Below are 20024 nucleotides of genomic sequence, written 5' to 3'. Positions count from 1 at the left end.
TAAAACACTGGGAACGAGTGATGTCTCACAATGTCTGTCAATCACTATTCTCTGTCAGTTGGTCTCTCCCTCTCGGTCTCTATTCTCTCTCTGTCGGTCCGTCACGATCTCTGTCCCTCTCTCACAGTCTGTCGGTCATTTTCCCCTCCTCTCTCATACTCACCGTTCCCCGATCTCCAGCGCGGCGCTGCACGGCTTTTACTGCTGACAGAAGCGGCTGTGTTTTCTGAAGCTCCGGTCACCTCCATGCAGCAGAGCTGGAAGCGACGCTGGATCATCCTGGATTATGCCGGACATGGAGGACTTTTTGGGGCTTATTAAAGTGGTGAACCAGGGAATTTGTTAGTGTTTTTTATTTCTAATAAAGGATTTTTCAGGTGTGTGTGTTTATTTACTGTAACTTACAGATTAATCATGGAAGGTATCTCGTGGAGACACCTGACATGATTAATCTAGGAGTTATTGGCAGCTATGGGCTGCCATTAATTCCTTATTACCCCGATTTGCCAATGCACCAGGGCAAATCGGGAAGAGCCGGGTACAGTCCCAGAACTGTCGCATCTAATGTATGCGGCAATTCTGGGCGGCTGCTGCTGACTGATATTGTTAGGCTGGGGGGCTCCCCATAATGTGGAGCTCCCCATCCTGAGAATACCAGCCTTCAGCCGTATGGTTTTATCTGGCTGGTATTGAAATTGGGGGGGACCGCACGCCGGTTTTTTTAATTATTTAATTATTTATTTCACTGCACAGTATAGACACGCCCACCGGCTGCTGTGATTGGGTGCAGTGAGACAGCTGTCACTCAGCGTGGGGGCGTGTCTCACTGCAACCAATCATAGACACCTGTGGGCGGGTAAAGCAGGGAATACGAGATTTTTTAATGAGTGGCCGGCTTTTTCAAAATAGTATAAAAGCCGCCGCAGCAGTGTGAATGCCGTGCAGCGCCACGCCGGAGATCGGGGATCGGTGAGTATAAGTGAAGACTGCTAACTTCAGTCACTCAGGGGATTAGCGGTCACCGGTGAGTCCTTCACTGGTGACCGCTAATCAGGACACGGCACAGACAGAGCCGCAGCATGACAATGAAGTCGGGTGAAGTTAAACCGAGTTCATTCTGATTGTGCGGCTCTGTCTGTGTCTGCTGTCATCTGCCATTCAGCTCTGCTACATGGCTGTCTGTGTCTGCTGTCAGCGGCCATGTAGCAGAGCTGCATGGCAGATGACATAGTAAAAAAATTACGCATTACACACGCATTACACACGCATTACACACGCTAGTAAAATCATTAATTTATTCAGAAAAAGCATCGCACTTGCGTTGCACTCGGACCTAACGTGAACTAAAATCAGCCGAGTTTTTTTCAGCCCAGTCGGACCGATTTTACTCGCATAGATGTGTTTCCAGCCTAAGGCTTAGTAGCAGCTGTGTGCTGCTATTAACCTCTTATTACCCCGATTGCCACCGCTCCAGGGCAACGGGAAGGGCCGGTAATGTACCGGGATTGTCACATCTAATAGATGCAGCAATACCGGGCGGCTGCGGGCTGAGAATACCAGCCACCAGCCAGCATTACCATGGCTGGGGATCAAAATTAGGGGGGACCGCGTGTCATTTTTTTAAAATAATGATTTAAATAAAAAAAAAAGCCGCATGCGTTTTTTCTTAAGCCGCAGTCACACTTGCGAGGGACTCCCACGAGTCTGACATCGCAGCACAGTCGCACACTTTTGACAGGAGCGTGCATGTGTTTCTAGGTACATGCACGCTCATGTTCAGAAAACAGCAGGCTGTGCCGGGTGATGTCATGCCTGGAAGACCCGCACGAGCTCAGCAGCACTCTTCTGACAGGAGCGTGCATCTGTTTCTAGACTATTTCAGCACCAAATGTGCACCTCCTGGCAAAAAAAACGCAGCAAAAATCGCGGCAAAAATTGCTTCAAATAATGCATCAAAACACTGCGTTTTTTTGCCAGGAGGTGTAGATTGGATGCTGGAATATGGTGTAAAAATTTCAACACCAAATTTGCAACCCTTGGCCCAAAAATGAAAGAAAAAAAAACTACGTTTCTGCCAGCAGGTAGAAAATTAGTGCTGAAATCTGGTGCAGACGATTTCAGCACCAAATGTGCACCTCCTGGCAAAACAAAACGCGGCACAAAAATGCGTCAAAATACGCGGTTTTTTTTTGCCAGGAGGTGTAAATTGGATGCAGGAATATGGTGTGAAAATTTCAGCACCAAATTTGCATTTCTTGGCCAAAAAAACTGTGATTTTCTGCTAGGAGATGCAGGTCTGGGAACTCAGTGACCTCCACCTGAGGTCAGGTTACCTGCGATTACAGGTGAAGGACCATGGGAACCTCCAGCTGTGACCGCAAATGACCTGAGTGAAGTCACCGCTCATTGCATAGCTCATTCATTCTCTGGAACTCACAGAGAGTCGTTGTGCTCTATGGCCTCTCTCTGTAATATTCAGATGTAGCAGAGCTGAAGAGGCATGGGACCTTGTGTGGATTACGCCGGACCTGCAGGGCTGTGTTGGGGGTTAGTAAAGTGGTTAAGGAGGGTGCGTTTGTATTTTATTCCAAGTAAAGGATTTTTCTCTGTCTTGTTTATTTATTGTAAGTTATCGGTTTTTGATGCAGGTATCTCATAGACGTCTGTGCCATCACAAACCTAGGGCTTAGTAGCAGCTGTGCGCTGCTATTAACCTCTCATTACCCCTATTGGCACTGCATTACGCCACCGGGAAGGGCCGGTATCGCACCGGGATTGTCACATCTAATAGATGAGAACACCAACCCCCAGTCGTTGTTATCTTGGCTGGGGATGGAAATTGGGGGGACCGCACATAGTTTTTTTTTTTGTTTATTTATTTAAATTGGAAAAAAATAGCCACATGCGGTTCCTCTCAGACCGGAATCACACTTGCGAGGGACTCACTAGAGAGTCTGCCATGGCAAAGCCTCGCATGTGTGACTGTGGGCACTGGATACACAGCACAGATACAGCCCGACATCTGGGGCTGCAGCCACGGGCTATATCTGTGCTGCCGATTGTTTTTGTTTATTTTTTACCACGATACTGACGTGCAGCATTTGTACTGCTTTCCCCGCCCACCGGTCATCCTGCCGCCTGTGATTGGTTGCAGTCAGGTGACACGCTGCTACTCAGGGTGGAGGCGCATCTAACTGCAACCAATTACACGCACCGGTGGGCGGGCAAAGTAGTGAATATTGAATTGTCGGCTCCGGAAGGTAAAAGCATGACCCAGAAGGAGTGTGCCGTCATGACACAGCTTGGGTGAGTATACCGTGCGCGCTCCTGCCCCAATATCCCCTCCACAGACTTTTTTTAATCTCCGGATTCTGGTGCCCATTGACTTGTATGGACACCGGATTCCGGAGCGGATCGGACTTTTTTTTTTAAATCTGTCAGTGATCCGCCGGTCCCGGTTTTTGGGGCGTTCGATCAGCTCTAGTTGTGAGCATACTCTAAAGCAAATGCACAAAATTGTTTTGTTTATTTTTTCCTGTTAGCTTTGTAAAAATAAAAAAATTGGGGCTAAAACAACATTTTTGTAGGTAAAATGATTTGTTTTATTTTCACTGCTCAGCGTTATAAAATTCTGTAAATTACCTGAGAATTCAAGGTGCTCACCACACATCCAGATAAATTCCTAAAGGGGTCTAGTTTGCAAAATATGGTCAATTGTGGGGGGCTTCCACTGTTTAGGCACATTGGGGGCTCTCTAAACATGAAATGGCATCCACTAACAATTCCAGCCGATTTCACGTTCCAAATGTCAAATAAAAAAAACAATCTCCGAATCACTGGTATATGTTGAAGCGTTCCAGACTTATTACTTCATAAAGTGGCATTGGTCAGAAGTACATATGAGCGGACTCACAGAAAATCGGGACTGGCGGTTCCCTGTTATATATATATTTTCTTAAATCTTGTTTCAGTCCAGAATCTGGTCCCCGTATAAGTCTATGGGGATCAGAAATCGGAGATTAAAAATGATGGTAGCAGGGATAGGGGTATAGGAGCATGCTCTTTGTACTTAGTACTTACCAAGGCTCTGGTGGTATGCTGCATCCAGGTTTCGCATTCATTTCCGGAGCAGTTAAATAACTTTCATTGAATATGCACTGTTTTCCTTGCCCACCGGCGTCAGCTGACTGCTTCCAATTACAGCTCGTCTATATTATAGGCCGAAGTAACACTAGTGTATGGCATCAGATGCGATATGCTAATGCCCCTCGGCTCAAGCTCTGCTACGAGCGTCAGCCGAGTGTCATGTGACTGTGATCTGATCCTGTAATCTGATCACAGCTGCGGAGAGGGAGGGATTAATACATCCATCTCCTCCATTGTCAGCCTGTGCTTATATGGTACTGCACTTTGGTTGTCATCAGTACAGTCCAATGTTTCTCTCATACCCATAGACTTGTATGGATGCGAGTGATAGGAGACTTGCAGACAATTTATTTATTTAGGGCTGAGGAAAAACCTGCAGATGTGAGCTGCAGCAATTGCTTACATGGGACCGAGTGCAATACCACATTTTCTTTCATTGCACGTGTGTGGGTCATACGTCAATGTGACTTTACCCATACAGTGAGAATATAAACAAAACATTGTCATAGGGTCCCCCTATATTATGATACCCAGCACAGGTAAAGCCCACAGCTACAGGCTTGTAACTCCCAGTCCTGCGCTTATCTTGGCTGTGTTTCAAAATAAGAGGAACCGCATGCGACTTTTTTTTTTTTTTTTTTAAACTTAATAATATTAATAATTTTTTAAAAAAAACAGCATGCGGTATCACCCCCCCCCCCCCATTTTGATTAGCAGCCCCCTGTTGGGATTTACCATGGCTTGATTTCTCACACTTGGGAGGGCCATGGTTATTGGCTGCCCCCCGAAGCCTAAAAATAGAAAGCTGCATCCACCTGAGATTTTTGCATCCATTAGATGCGACAAACTCGGCACTTTACCCAGATCTTCCCAATTGCCCTAGTGCAGTGGCAATCAAGATAATGAGGGGTTAATAACAGCGCACAACTGTCATCAAGCCCAAAATTAGTGATGGTTAGGGGTCTATGAGACTTCCCCTTACTAACCCTATAAGTAAAAAGAAAGAAACACAAGCACAGAGAAAAATCCTTTATTTGGAATACAATACAAAAAACACCCTCTTTCACCACTTTATTAATTTCCTAAATACCCCTGCAGGTCAGAAGTAACCCACACAGGGTCCCACGGCGATTCAGCTTTGCTACATCTCGGTCACAGCGAGATGCCATAGAGCATGACTGCCTGCTGTGAGTGCAGACACACAATGACTGAGCCGTGATAACGTCCAGTTATTTGCGGTCACAGGTGGGAACATCCACCGTCATCACTCATCGCAGCTCATTCTTTGTCTGCAGTCACAGTGGGCAGTCATGCTCAATGGCTGCGTGCTGTGACTGAGATGTGGGAGCTTAATCATTGTGGGCCCTCGTGGGGATTACGTTGGACCTTCAAGAGTGATTTGGGTTTTTTTTGTGGATAAAATACAACAAACACCCTCTTTCACCGCTTCATTAACCCTGAAATCACACCTGAAGGTCGAACGTAATCCACACAAGGTCCCACGAGGATTCAACTCTGTCTGCAGCCACAGTGGGCAGTCATGCTCAATGGCTGCATGCTGTGACTGAGATGTAGCAGAGTTGAATCATCGTGGGACCTTGTGTGAATTACGTTGGACCTTCAGGTGTGATTTGGGTTTTTGTTTGGGATAAAATACAACAAACATCCTTTTTCACCACTTCATTAACCCCCAAATCACACCTGAAGGTCGAACGTAATCCACACAAGATCCCACGATGATTCAACTCTACTACATCTCAGTCACATCACGCAGCCATCGAGCAGGACTGCCCGCTGTGACTGCAGGCATAGGCTGAGCTGCAAAACAAAAACACATGAATAACCTGGTCCATATTCACAATTCATATATGGAGAGTCACCACAGAGCCAACATATTCCTACAAAAAGACCTCCATAATTCACTGTATTGTCAATAAATATAATGTCAAACTATGTCAATTATTTAAGAAAAATATATCCTTTATTCCATACAAAATTTTAACATGATATTACAAGGATGCAAGGGGGCTGGGTAAGATACAAGACGTGCACATATAAAAACCGCAGTAATACAGGGAGGTGTGAGAGAGAGGCTGAGCTGCGATGAGTGATGACGGTGGAGGTTCCCACCCGTGACCCCAAATAACCTGATGTCATCACAGCTCAGTCATTGTTTTTGTGCACTCACAGCAGGCAGTCATGCTCTATGGCCGCTCGATGTGACCGAGACATAGCAGAGCTGAATCGCTGTGGTACCTCATGTGGATTACATCTGATCTGCAGGGGTGTTTAGGGGGGTTAATAAAGTGGTGAAAGAGGGTGTTTTTTTGTATTTTATTCCAAATAAAGGATTTTTTGTTTGTATTTATTTACAGTACATTCACTTACAGAATAGTGATGAGGGTGTCTCATAGATGCCTCCCATCACTAATCTAGGGCTTAGTAGCAGCTGTGGGCTGTTATTAACCCCTTCATTTTTTGCACACTTCCTCTTTGTAATAGTCCGGTATTACACCCGTACACACCACCGGAACATAGTGAACTGTTACATGTGCTTCCTTCTGGGATATGAGCCTAACCAGCTTTTCTTGTTCTTTTCTTTTATGTATTAGCCAGGAAAATGTTGTTGTTTTTAATTGTTAAAAAATTACACATTTTAATTTTTTAATATGTTTTAATAGTCCATTTTATTGTACACCCCATAATAATACTGTTGCTTCATATTTCTTTCCAAATATGAACCTATATTTTGCTACATAGCAATGTATCATGTAAAGTGCATATCTGGTCAAAGGCATGATAATTTAAAAGTTAAAACCAATTAAAAAATGATAACTGCATTTCTAGGGAGGTATTTGCAGTAAAACATAGCTTGGCAACAGTGTGTCGTATTCTTGTTGCAGGTACCATTATTACACTGGACAAGTAAAAGTGTAGCAAGACATTAACCTTTTGGTATTGCAGTTTTTAATTTTACGTAATTTTTGTTAAATGGAGAACAGTGGCATACTGCCAATGGCGGCAGAGCACGTGCCAGGACCCTGACTGGCCTCTCTCTGTGTGTAGATCGGTGGGTTGGGGCAGGTAGAACCTGTCAGTTTAGTGGAGTGGAGGGAGGAGAGAATCTTCTGGGAACTGGTCGCTTGGACTAGTCATCCAAGAGTAAAACAAACATGCCTGCAATACCCAGACAAAATACATTGAATCATACAGTTGTTTTAATGCTTAACTAGACTTCTGTAAAAAGAAACATTGTTATTCCTTTCATGAATATAGCTCTAAATCATTTTACTATCAGGAAGAATAAATCTATGAAAGAGAAATAAACAGCCATTTTAACATTGATTTAAAAGAAAGTACACCCCCAAACAAACGTGGCATTTATTTATATATATATATATATATATATATATATATATATATATATATATATATATATATATATATATATATATATATATATATATATATATATATATATATATATATAAAAAGTGCCGCCCCAGCAGCAGATCGAACCACTCGGATCCATGGGCAATGTCCGTTCGTGGCCCGAGGGTCTCTGGACCCGGGGGCTCGGGGCCACACTCTAAAGCGAAAGGGAGTGTTTAAAAGGGGATGATAGTTCGTGATGCCACCTGTGGTGTGTGGTATTTGGGAGTGCTGCCATTGTTGGGAGTACCCCCGCTTCCATTGTTGGGAGTACCCGGGGTGATGGATTGGGGCAGCAAGGTGTTATTACCCTCCACGGGTAGGGGTATGCCCCGGGACTCTGGAAGATGATGCTGGGTGCCGTGACGGGGAGATCACTCGTACTCACTCAGCCAGTAAGCAGACGCTAACAACCGGGTAAACCAAGTCTCTAAGTGCCGCTGCCTCTCTCGGGGAGCTCATCCGGGTCCCGTCCCCTACAGTGCTGCTTGGTGCTCTGTGACCTGCCTCCTGGCACAAAGTTGAGATTTACTGAAGTGGCCCGGTAGTTTGGAACTTGCCGGGCCCCGCTCCCCACTGTGGCTAAGTGTGGGAGCCTGCTCTCAGGGCTCACGATTGGGATCTTGTGGGCTGTGTATGTGGAAGGCCCTATCCCCCTCGTTGCGCTAGTGCCCCGATTGTGGAGCTAGTGGGAACAGTCCATAAAGGCGCTGCTCTCCGCAGGTTAATTGCCGGGTTGCCTGAAGCTTCTCCCCGACCTAGGGTCTGTGTACCCTTGTGTGCCTTCAGTCCCGGACCGGAGATCGGACCAGGCTGCTGACCGTCCTTCTGACAAGTACTAGGCACCTCGCCTCAATCCCCTGCGACCGGAGGTCTGACTCCTCTAGGCCCAGACAACGCCTGCAACCTAGACACCTACTTTCGGGAGCCACCGCTCCCTGCTTCCTCCACTTCACTCCCTCTCCTTCACTTCACTCCAATTCACTTCACTGACACTCTCCTGACCCTCCCATCCTGACCCCTAGGTGGGCGACCCTATTCCGCTCAAGCTGCCCACTGGTGTGTCTGGTGGGTGAGGTGCAGGGTGGTCATAGGATTTGATTTGCTGCTGGAGGCAGCACTGTAAGATGGGGACCCAGAACCATGAGGGATTTGAATACTGCACTAAGGGGTAGGGTGTGCAGTACCCTGTGACGACCTGATAGTCCAGGGACATCATACATACATATATATATATATATATATATATATATATATATATATTATAATATATAAAGCGAAGTGAATGTATGTGTGTATGTCCGCTAAAGGAATTCGCACCGTCGCATTTACAATCACGAAATTTTGCACAGACACCCCATGTGACTCAGGGAACATCATAGACTATGTTTTCACAGGAAAATTTAACCCCGTACGTTAGTTACTCTCCAAAACACCAGTCTTCATTAAAGTCAATGGAGATAGGAGCTACAGCTTATTAATAGGAGCTGTGAGTGGTTGCTATAGGAACAAAAGAAATTGTTAGTATAAGAAGCTTATGTGTGAGGTAATAAGATGTCAGTGAAAAGACAGATAGAGATAGAGACAGAGGGGGAAAGAGACAGACAGACATAAGCACAGACAGAGAAAGAGGCAAACAGGGAAAGAGACAGACAGAGGGGGAAAGAGACAGACACAGAGATAGGGAGCCAGACAGAGAGACTGATACAGAGACAGACAAGGAAGGAGACAGACACACAGACAGAGCCACAGACACACAGAGAGACAGACACACAGACAGAAAAAGATAGACAGACATAGACAGACATACTGGGAGAGTGACAAAGAGACAGTTACTATCCCCGGCAACGCCCGGGTACTACAGCTAGTATATATATATATATATATATATATATATATATATATATATATATATATATATCTATATATATAATTGCCTTATTCTGTCTGTCTGTCTGTCTGTCTGTCTGTCTATCTATCTGTCTGTCTGTCTGTCATGCTCCAAAATTGTGTCCTTACGGTGACACAAAGCTGATTGGCCGCTGGCCTCGCCATGGCCCCGCCCCCCCACACGGATTGGCCGCTCGCCCAGGCTGCGCCCCCACACGGATTGGCCAGCCGCTCGCCCAGGCTCCGCCCCCCCCACAGATTGGCCTCTCGCCCCGGCACCCTGCAGGCATTGGCAATTCGGCCACGCCACGCCCCGCCCCCCTCACGCAATGCACGTTAGCTCTGGCCCCACCCCCTCCCTCCTCCCGCGCATTTCTCGAACTGACACGGCTGTCACGGAGGTGAGTACGGTACTCCCTGCCCACCCCCCCCCCCTCCCCCCCCGCCCCCCGCCCCCGCCCCCGCTCGCACAGGACTGGTGTGGATACGTTGCTAACCATGCTCGCATGGTTACAAGCGCTGTCACGGAGGTGAGTACTGTACTCCCTCCCCCCCCCCCCTCCCCCCCCCCGGCCCCCGCTCGCACGGCAGTGGTGGGAGTGGTGTGGATACGTTGGTATCAAGCCCATCAAGGTCCTGCTGCGCCAGAAGATCCACACGCACACACACAAACATACACACACATCAGATCACACTCACACTCACTCTTACACACACCTCACACACACCTCACACACACCTCACATCGCATCCACATACTCACAACATCCTGGGATATCGCTTGCTTCTCGGCGGCGAAAATGTGCTGTTGTGATCTTCCAGGACCTGACGGAGGATCACATGGCCAGAAGCATGTGATATCCCCGGATGTTGTGAGTATGAGCGCGTAAGTGCGATATCGTCAGTGTCTGTGTGTGTGAGTGGATGCGATCGGGTGTGTGTGAGTGGATGCGATCGGGTGTGTGTGAGTGGATGCGATCGGGTGTGTGTGAGTGTATGCGATCGGGTGTGTGTGAGTGTATGCGATCGGGTGTGTGTGAGTGTATGCGATCGGGTGTGTGTGAGTGGATGCGATCGGGTGTGTGTGTGAGTTGATGCGATCGGGTGTGTGTGTGAGTGGATGCGATCGGGTGTGTGTGTGAGTGGATGCGATCGGGTGTGTGTGTGAGTGGATGCGATCGGGTGTGTGTGTGAGTGGATGCGATCCGGTGTGTGAGTGTCGGCAGAGGACCAGGCCGTGCTGGAGGAGGCTGGGAGCAGAGAGGCTGATCATAGGGAAGAGGGGAATGCTGATGCTGAAGGAGGCTGGGATGGGAAGGCTGGGAGGAAGGAGGCTGGGACGAGAGAGGCTGATCCTCAGGAAGGCTGAGGAGGGGAGGCTGATGCTGAGGGAGGCTGGAAGGAGAGAGGCTGAGCAAACGTGCTCCATCCGCCATACTGCGCACTCCCCATCGTGCTGCATCCCCCATGCTGCGCACTCCCAAACGTGGTCCATCCGCCATGCTGCGCACTCCCAAACGTGGTCCATCCGCCATGCTGCGCACTCCCAAACGTGCTCCATCCGCCATGCTGCGCACTCCCAAACGTGCTCCATCCGCCATACTGCGCACTGGAGCACGTTTGGGAGTGCGCAGCATGGCGGATGGAGCACGTTTGAGAATGCGCAGCATGGCGGATGGAGCACGTTTGGGAGTGCGCAGCATGGCGGATGGAGCACGTTTGGGAGTGCGCAGCATGCCGGATGGTGCACGATCGGGAGTGCGCAGTATGGCGGATGGAGCACGTTTAGAAGTGCGCAGCATGGCGGATGGACCACGTTTGGGAGTGCGCAGCATGGCGGATGGAGCACGTTTAGGAGTGCGCAGCATGGCGGATGGAGCACGTTTGCAAGTGCGCAGCATGGCGGGTGGAGCACGATGGGAGGTGCACACCTCCCCCCAACACACACACACACGCGCACTGCACAACACACACACACTAGGAATCACAAACAACGCCCTACACAGACACCCACACAGACAACGCTGCACACACAAATATACGCACATACTGCACAACACACACATTGCTCAAAACATACCTCCCCCCAAAACACACCACACCCACACAAACCGCACAACACACACACACACACACAACGCTACAGACACACAGCGCTCCACAAACAACGCAACACACGCAACACACATACAACACCGCTCTCACCCCCCGCGACACTCAGAACATGTACAGCGCCCTACACAAACACTTGGTAACTACACACAACAACATCTATATATATATATAACAAAAATCATACATGAACTACACAATACGTAAATTCTAGAATACCCGATGCGTAGAATCGGGCCACCTTCTAGTATATATATATATATATTGTAAGGTTGCACCCCACAACCTGGGGGGTTCCACTCACTTGCAGCGGTCTGAGGTAGCTTTAGCAACACAGCTACAGTCTCTTTATAAAACTTCTGGCAGTTTATTTAAAACACTCACTGCTCACTGTGGGTTGCTTCCTGCAGCCTCCAACACTCTCCAGCCAGGCTACAGTCTTTTCCCCAGTCCTCAACTGGACTGATTTCCAGAAGTCTGTCTCCAGTCTTCACACAGACTGAGACCTCCAGCACACATCCTCCATGTGCAGCACTCTCAGACCTCTATCTGTTTCTAAAACTAACAGTCTCTTAAACCCAACCGGATACACCCACAGGTGGAGGTATGTGATTCTCCAGCTCTGTCCATCACACTGGTCACAGAAATATTTGGACAGTGACACAATTTTCGCGAGTTGGGCTCTGCATGCCACCACATTGGATTTGAAATGAAACCTCTACAACAGAATTCAAGTGCAGATTGTAACGTTTAATTTGAAGGTTTGAACAAAAATATCTGATAGAAATTGTAGGAATTGTACACATTTCTTTACAAACACTCCACATTTTAGGGGGTCAAACGTAATTGGACAAATAAACCAAGCCCAAGCAAAATATTTTTATTTTCAATATTTTGTTGCGAATCCTTTGGAGGCAATCACTGCCTTAAGTCTGGAACCCATGGACATCACCAAACGCTGGGTTTCCTCCTTCTTAATGCTTTGCCAGGCCTTTACAGCTGCAGCCTTCAGGTCTTGCTTGTTTGTGTGTCTTTCCGTCTTAAGTCTGGATTTGAGCAAGTGAAATGAATGCTCAATTGGGTTAAGATCTGGTGATTGACTTGGCCATTGCAGAATGTTCCACTTTTTTGCACTCGTGAACTCCTGGGTAGCTTTGGCTGTATGCTTGGGGTCATTGTCCATCTGTACTATGAAGCGCCGTCCGATCAACTTTGCGGCATTTGGCTGAATCTGGGCTGAAAGTATATCCCGGTACACTTCAGAATTCATCCGGCTACTCTTGTCTGCTGTTATGTCATCAATAAACACAAGTGACCCAGTGCCATTGAAAGCCATGCATGCCCATGCCATCACGTTGCCTCCACCATGTTTTACAGAGGATGTGGTGTGCCTTGGATCATGTGCCGTTTCCTTTCTTCTCCAAACTTTTTTCTTCCCATCATTCTGGTACAGGTTGATCTTTGTCTCATCTGTCCATAGAATACTTTTCCAGAACTGAGCTGGCTTCATGAGGTGTTTTTCAGCAAATTTAACTCTGGCCTGTCTATTTTTGGAATTGATGAATGGTTTGCATCTAGATGTGAACCCTTTGTATTTACTTTCATGGAGTCTTCTCTTTACTGTTGACTTAGAGACAGATACACCTACTTCACTGAGAGTGTTCTGGACTTCAGTTGATGTTGTGAACGGGTTCTTCTTCACCAAAGAAAGTATGCGGCGATCATCCACCACTGTTGTCATCCGTGGACGCCCAGGCCTTTTTGAGTTCGCAAGCTCACCAGTCAATTCCTTTTTTCTCAGAATGTACCCGACTGTTGATTTTGCTACTCCAAGCATGTCTGCTATCTCTCTGATGGATTTTTTCTTTTTTTTCAGCCTCAGGATGTTCTGCTTCACCTCAATTGAGAGTTCCTTAGACCGCATGTTGTCTGGTCACAGCAACAGCTTCCAAATGCAAAACCACACACCTGTAATCAACCCCAGACCTTTTAACTACTTCATTGATTACAGGTTAACGAGGGAGACGCCTTCAGAGTTAATTGCAGCCCTTAGAGTCCCTTGTCCAATTACTTTTGGTCCCTTGAAAAAGAGGAGGCTATGCATTACAGAGCTATGATTCCTAAACCCCTTCTCCGATTTGGATGTGAAAACTCTCATATTGCAGCTGGGAGTGTGCACTTTCAGCCCATATTATATATATAATTGTATTTCTGAACATGTTTAACTTTTCACTTTTTATCTAACCGTTTGCCTTAAAACTTCAATTATTATTGTACTTTACGCAAAGTGGAAAAGAAATGATACATTCGGATCCCCTGTGAATAATTCCATGCTCAGTACGGTTGATTTGTTGTCACTTGACAGATGCAGGAGGCAAAGGTGTTCTCATGTCAATGCACACTGCTACTTCATTCAGAGCGAGTCGGGTCACACAACTCATAAAGTGAGGCCCTGTCACTGCCTGGGACATGCTATTGACATGTCCGGTTGTTTCGGAGCAGTTAAACTGTCAATACTCTCCTGCACGTCTTGTCAGATCGTTTCTCCCCTCCGAAGTACAGTAAAATAAGCAAACATTGCACAATGGATCCAAGCTAATTGTATAATTAGCCACAAATCCCATACTAATACAATGACTCTAACATCAATCTTAAACCCAGCTGTTGTATTGAAACCTGGAGACCCTTACATAACTGTAACGGGGGCAGGGGGCGCCTCAGGGGGTGTATTCGGGTCCCCTCGCCTTGTGGGCCGCAGGCTGAACCCCGGCCCGGCCGTTACTTGCAAAACAGGTGTGTTGTTGGGGCAGAGTGGGGATGCATGGGGCCCATTCATGACAGCGTTCTTTCTGTGCTCTCCAGCTCCTTCTTCACTTTCAGGAAAGAGACAATTGCAGGCAGCAGATAAACCAAACACCGATTTATTAAACAAAGCTTCCATCTTTTTGTTTGCAGCAGGTGTACTTTAGTACGTTACAAGTTACAGGTCCTTTTCTACAAAAACGGTTTCCTTTTCTCTACGGGCACTTTCCTTTGCCTGCAGGGGACATACGTTAACCCCCTAGTAGCTGCGCTCTAACCCGGATTTACTGTAGGGCAGATCCAGCACACACTACCGACTCTGGATAAGTTCTCACCTCTCCACTTCTTTGTCAGGGCACTAACCTTCGCCTGCAGGGGCCACTTGTTATCCCCCTGATAGCTGCACTCCACTCTAGTACACACCACCGACTCTGGACTAGTCCCAACTCTTCCACCGTTTCTCATGGGTTTCCTCTGCTTTCTAGCCAAGAGTACTCACTCAGGCTGACTGCCTCGTCTCACTCCCACACTCTGCCCCGTCACCTCAGACCGAGCTTGCTCGCCTCTCACATCTCACTGCACACTGGACTCTGCATTCAGAACCCTTCCTTCCCCACCTAGGCTGCCCTGCCCTTTCCTTCCCTGCCACTGTTACCAGGGGAACCACTGCTCTACACTGGCACCTAGTGGGGAAACAGTTTATGACAGGTAACATTTTACCATCAACATTTACAATTTGCCACCATACTACTGTGGCGTCTTCAGGGGGGGAAAAATCGCTCCTTCACTACCAGGGGTCCGACTACCCCTTACATTCCTCCCCTCTTTAACCTCAGCCTCCTGGCGAGGTTCGTACCTGCAAAACAACACATGTAGGAAAACACAATACTTAAAACACACAGACTGGCACACAAGTTTGGTGCCCGGAGTCCCTCCAGGGAAGCTCCCGGTCTTAGTCGCACATCTGCCCGGAGGCCCTCCTCAGGCGCTCCCGGTCTTAGCTGACCTTCTGCCCGGAGGCTATTTCCAAGCACTCCCGGTCTTTGGGTGGGCAGAAAACAACAAGACAACAAGATTCCTTCTTAACAGTCACGGAAGGAGTCCACGCACAGTTCTGCATTAAGCTCCTCCCGGGTTCAGTACTTTTAACGTTACTGTAACTGGAAACATTCACCGGCTTTCAATAGTACTGGTTTTCAACGGCAAACAAATCACTCTCTTCCGGACGATTACCTCTGGTTCTGGGATATCTTGCCAGTACGGGGCCTTAACTCCTGAGGGGGGCAGAGGGCCTACCTTAACAGACGCGGGCGCCTCCGGAATCTGTACGGATGCTCCTGGTGGCCCGCTCTCCAGAGTCAGCCGGGACTTGTAGGTGGCCCGGACTTCCGTCGTCGTTTCCCCGGTAACGGCATCCCATGAGGTAAAAAACGTGACCTTTGCTGGTTTCTCCGAGACTCCAGTCACGGCCGGTATCATGCTTGCCGGCAACGTGATGGTGGGTAACTCTCCCACCGAGCTCTCCATCGGACGTTCTCTTCTGCGTCCTACGGGCACCAGCGCGCCCGCTACGGCTTGCTTGTCTGTCCTGGCCTCCATTCTGTTTAGCGCAGGTAACTGGAACTGTTGCTTCTGCTGCTGGGATTGCAATGGTGCCGGGGAGGGTGGAGGCGGTTCTTCTTTTCCCGCTTTAGCACACACTCCGCCCCCGGCTTCACCCACCAGGTCTGCATAGCGTTGATGACGCCTTTTCTTTCTTGCGGCGCTGCCCACGTCTCTAGACCTCTGCAGCTTCTTGGGGCAGGTACCTCCCCTCTTTGGGCGGTGCACTCTGGGCTTCTTCCTCCCAGGCCAGCCCAGCGTTTTTCGTTTGGCGCCAACTTTTCGCGCCTCTGCTGAGTCCATGAGGACGGCCGCCATCTTGCCGCCATCTTGTGGCCTGTTCAGCACGTCAGGCACCACTTGATCTTCCTCACAGTCTCTGGTCGGGGTTTCTTGCATGCAGGCTTGATCCTGCCGACTACGCCAAAATGTAACGGGGGCAGGGGGCGCCTCAGGGGGTGTAGTCGGGTCCCCTCGCCTTGTGGGCCGCAGGCTGAACCCCGGCCCGGCCGTTACTTGCAAAACAGGTGTGTTGTTGGGGCAGAGTGTGGATGCATGGGGCCCATTCATGACAGCGTTCTTTCTGTGCTCTCCAGCTCCTTCTTCACTTTCAGGAAAGAGACAATTGCAGGCAGCAGATAAACCAAACACCGATTTATTAAACAAAGCTTCCATCTTTTTGTTTGCAGCAGGTTTACTTTAGTACGTTACAAGTTACAGGTCCTTTTCTACAAAAACGGTTTCCTTTTCTCTACGGGCACTTTCCTTTGCCTGCAGGGGACATACGTTAACCCCCTAGTAGCTGCGCTCTAACCCGGATTTACTGTAGGGCAGATCCAGCACACACTACCGACTCTGGATAAGTTCTCACCTCTCCACTTCTTTGTCAGGGCACTAACCTTCGCCTGCAGGGGCCACTTGTTATCCCCCTGATAGCTGCACTCCACTCTAGTACACACCACCGGCTCTGGACTAGTCCCAACTCTTGCACCGTTTCTCATGGGTTTCCTCTGCTTTCTAGCCAAGAGTACTCACTCAGGCTGACTGCCTCGTCTCACTCCCACACTCTGCCCCGTCACCTCAGACCGAGCTTGCTCGCCTCTCACATCTCACTGCACACTGGACTCTGCATTCAGAACCCTTCCTTCCCCACCTAGGCTGCCCTGCCCTTTCCTTCCCTGCCACTGTTACCAGGGGAACCACTGCTCTACACTGGCACCTAGTGGGGAAACAGTTTATGACAGGTAACATTTTACCATCAACATTTACAATTTGCCACCATACTACTGTGGCGTCTTCAGGGGGGGAAAAACCGCTCCTTCACTACCAGGGGTCCGACTACCCCTTACATAACCAGGGTCACTTCCCACAACCCACCTACAGAATACACTGGATATTCAGTATGCTGTTTACTCCTTGCTGCAGTTGTATGTGGTACGCTGAATATTTAGAAATACAGTTTAGCATTAGTGTTGAAAATTGCAGGGGAGTAATGATTTCAATTGTATGGTATCTTCTGTATCGAAAACAATCTTGGCAATACGTTAATAATTTACTCAGAAAATGAAAAGTTCTTCAGGTTGGCAGAATATTACGAAGGCTCATAATCAAAGCTGCTGGCCCCAGAATGAATGAAGGCCGATGGCTGCTGGACCTGAGGCTGGCCAGCTCGGAAACTGAAGAGCTCTATCGGAGAGGATCTGTTCATTCCTCTGCCTCCTACGCTGAAAGCTTAGAAGGATTAGATGAAGCTGGGTTGGGGACAGAGGACAGCTGGAGCATATGGTAATCTGTTGATTTTCTTAGTAATCTAAAAAGCTGCCAGCATACCAGACAACTGGGCTGCTAAGAGGCAGATGGCAACTTTTTCTCTCAAGTCTTACAAAGTTTTCAGCAAAACATAGCAAAGTTTACTTATTTAGAGACTGTAGAGATCCAAGACATGGTCACCTAGTGTGATTGCTTTACCTGGCATACACACTTGAGCTACGGTATTAGGGTGTCACATCTATTGATCCTCTAAGGAGATCTTTAACCATTTCCTCCAGATGTGGGCTTTGACTAGACCAAGCATCCCCTTATTAAAGCCTTCATGCTATTTGAAAAGTGATTTCTTTAATCTGTATAGGTAGATATTATATATTATGGATAATTATGTCGGTGAATGTGCTCATTTAGCGACTGCATTAAGACACATCCCAGGATCTGGATTGTGTTGATTCTGCAGCATCTCACATTTATTTTTGTCTTCCCAGGTCTCGAGGTTTCTTGTCCAGCCTTTCTTTACACTAATTGAGTTGAGCTGCTCCCACCCATGAGTCAGGCTGTAGGCATTGACAGATAGCAGTGGCACAGAATACCCACATGCTCCAAACATGGCTCAGCTGCCAACGGATGTACCTTTATGCAGAAAGCTTTATTTCTATGGATGCTTATGAAGGTCACACTATCAAAGAGGCTTTAAAATAAATCTCCATTAGTCGAGTTCAGTCACATTCACTTTTATCCTTTGGCACAGTTATTGTTGTAGGCTACTATCATGTCGTGCGAAAATGCTCTTATTTCTGTGGTCAGGACTTTTCTTACCATACACCTTCATTTCTATATGACTGACTAGCAGAATAACAGGCAGACAAGCTGCAAGGGTATATTTTATAGAAATGAGCCGTCTGTTACCATGAATACTAATGGCCGAGACCATCATCGCTGATTACTAGATAACCCATCATTCTCATGCTGGTCTGTGCTGAAGCATTTGCCGGCCTGACTATTGAAAACAGACAACCACATTAGAGTGCAAATGAGAAATAGTTTTCACTGTTGGTATCATTTTTGGAAACAAAATGAAATTATGGAAGAGTGTAGGTTGCCAAGACTCTTGCACAAAAGCTATAATTTTATATTTATTTCTGTAATTTCATTAAAGCACCACTCCAGTTTTTTATTCCATAGCTGGAGTGATGCTTTAAATTTAAGTACTATGTTCCCTGTCCTATACTCACCTCCCGCCATCTTAATCTGTTATCCCCACAGCTCCTGTTGGTCTACAGCGATTTGTGACCTATTGGCAGCTCCAGTGTTTCATATAGCGTGCTGGAGGTCACAACTCAATACAAGCCTATGAGAGCCTCGTTTTTGCTCTCATAGAGTTGTATTGAGTGTTTGTGACGTCACTTCGGACTTTCCGCACAGTCAAAGTTTGCTGTCACAAGAGGATGTTGCCGGATTTGAGCGTTACCAAATAAGCATGATAGGGGATTTGGATTTAAAGCGCCACTCCAGCGCTGAAAAAAATGTAGTGATTTTTTTAAAGGTTTTTTGGGGATAATATTGTAGCATAAAAAAATGGCAATTATAGCAATTATTTTCTGTATTTTCATGTGTTTACTAGGGTTTATAGTGTCGTATCCATATTTGTTTTCCCTTGTCAGCATTTTTACAATGCACTTATAAAGAACAATTTACCAATGTTTGTAGTAGTGGTATTCCTCTGATGGACGTCATTAGGAGGTATAGAGACCTTGCTGTAGTTTGCATAGACTGCCTGTAAATCCTCGCAGAACATAGCTCCTTCCCATGCTACAAATGTTGCTCGGAGTGGTGGACTGGAATGAACTAGTCATGTCCTATGTGCTGTGAGATTGATATTTTCAGATTGCTAAGAGTCTCCTACTGCTAAATTTAAGCAATCCTTAGCTATAACTCACAGTGGTCACGCTAGGATATTTGGCATTGGAAAACCGCCCAAATAGTTGTATCTCCTCTATTTATTTTTATCAAAGTATTTCTTTGCGCAAGACACATATCAACACCCACAGATGATATGTGATCTTCACTGATGTTGAAAGTGACTTACGGACTTGTCCCAAATATCTTTCCCATAACAGTTATAGGCTGTGTTCATTTTGTCTGACTATATCTGACGGAATAGTATGTAGTATATTCCTATTTTATCTTAATTTGACACTTTTTTTTTTTCTTCAGAAATTTACTAACATCCTAATGTTCCCTTAAAATAGACATTAACTAATGGAAGAGCT

General features: G+C 47.1%; 1 protein-coding gene across 1 annotated transcript in view; it reads left to right on the top strand.

The window, feature by feature from the left end:
* The window catches only part of LOC142243222 (dynein axonemal heavy chain 5-like), a 638472-nt gene that overhangs the window by 592596 nt on the left and 25852 nt on the right, over nt 1-20024 (top strand). The gene's annotated exons all lie outside the window — the stretch shown is intronic.

This window comes from Anomaloglossus baeobatrachus, chromosome 6 (genome assembly GCF_048569485.1).
Source record: "Anomaloglossus baeobatrachus isolate aAnoBae1 chromosome 6, aAnoBae1.hap1, whole genome shotgun sequence".
Lineage (NCBI taxonomy): Eukaryota > Metazoa > Chordata > Amphibia > Anura > Aromobatidae > Anomaloglossus > Anomaloglossus baeobatrachus.
Note: the sequence above shows the minus strand (reverse complement) of the source record. Positions and strands in the feature narration are given on the sequence as shown.